Source organism: Tamandua tetradactyla, chromosome 1, assembly GCF_023851605.1.
Source record: "Tamandua tetradactyla isolate mTamTet1 chromosome 1, mTamTet1.pri, whole genome shotgun sequence".
NCBI classification, from domain to species: Eukaryota; Metazoa; Chordata; class Mammalia; order Pilosa; family Myrmecophagidae; genus Tamandua; species Tamandua tetradactyla.
Window position 1 is genome coordinate 120311696 of NC_135327.1, and position 1562 is coordinate 120313257.

A 1562-nucleotide genomic window follows, 5' to 3' on the forward strand; every position below is an offset into this window, starting at 1 on the left:
AAGTGATCATTAAAAGAAAGAATGCATAATACATTTAATGGTGAATTCAATATTTAATTGACTAAGCTACTAATAACAACAACAATAGTGAAAACATGTAATACAAAATTTGAGAAATCCTGATTGGAGCAGCAATTTTAATAGTCAGTAGGTAGGTAACCTTGCCTGAGTCACTTAGCTTTACTGATCCTCCTTTCATTACATTTGAGATACGGAGTATTAATAGTGCCAAAATAAACTGATCACCAACAATAATCAATATAATGGGTTTATTGAAAGAGAAACTGCCCCAGTAAGGAGAGTTCAAACTGAAGTAAGTTTACAAATTTCAAATTATTTTGGCAATGCCATCGGGAGGAAAAATACCATACTTATAATATATGTGTATAAACATTCAGACAGGTAGAACAACAAATTTATAAATCAAACTTTTTAGCCACAGTTGAAACAAATTGACTCTAAAAATGCAAAAAAACAAAGCTAGAAAAACAAATCTCACTAGATTATATGGAAGTGCGGGCTTTTTGTTTTTTCTTGGCAGATGGTGGTTCTCTATTGACCTCTATGCTTTCTGAGTGAGAACTCCCAAGGGTAAATTGTAGTTAAGTAAGCCTAAGCTCGGGGGCTCTATTAAAGCCTCTTTTGATTGGGTATTCAGGAGTTGAAGCCAGCATGTCTCAAAAATGTTTTGATTGGGGAAAATTTAGTTAACTGCCTGGAAGGATCAATTTGCATTTTTATAAGGTCAGTATTAGGATGTATCCTTAGAAAGAAAGTCTAATCGGGGCAATTTATTTTGTGAAAAGATCCCTTCCATTAGAGGTACCACACAACATAGAATTTTCCTCATTTAGTGGCCCTATTGTTGTGATAAGAGATTTGGGAAGTGGACAAAAGAACATCTGAACTAGTTGACATAATTTTTTCTATAGTTTAGTCTGAGTTTTTTAGGGGGGCAGGAAATCCTTTATAATGGAATGAAGTCCAGCCCTTGTCCAGTGTGCAGGGCTCAGCCAGTAGTCTAATTCTTAGGGACAACTGACTTTCAGGTTCTGGGGAATCAAATGAAAGGAGGACTGGATGAGAGGGATTTTGTGGGACATAAGAGGAAGCACTAGGACTAATATCAAGATTTTTAAGCATTTCTTTGGCTTACTTTATCTTTTAAAAAGGATATTTTATTGGAACAATACAGAGAAGATTAGCATGGCCCCTGGGTAAGGAAGACACCCAAATTCATAAAGCATTCCATATTTTTCTCTTGCTTTTTTATTTCTTTGCTTTGTATATATGTTATACTATACAATAAAAAGTTTTTTAAAAAAGGTATTTTAGAGTCATTTTGCCTCTTAGAAGCTTCTGAATACCATTAGAAAATAATTTCCTGATCTTTTTGTGAAGTCCAGGAACTTCTCTTTCCAAGTGCACCTCTTAAGTATACTTGTTTAGCTAGTGCAAATATTCCCCAAAGTGGGCACAGCAAATTTAAGTCATCCCTGGTGAGATTGTTCCATTTATTCAAAAACAAACATGAACTAGGCCGATAATGAGAAAATGTGTAA

At 34.5% G+C, this 1562-nt stretch overlaps 1 pseudogene; it reads left to right on the forward strand.

Moving 5' to 3' along the window:
* The first annotated feature begins 1159 nt into the window (after positions 1 to 1159).
* Positions 1160 to 1258, forward strand: LOC143653294 (U6 spliceosomal RNA; annotated as a pseudogene).
* Positions 1259 to 1562: the final 304 nt, after the last annotated feature.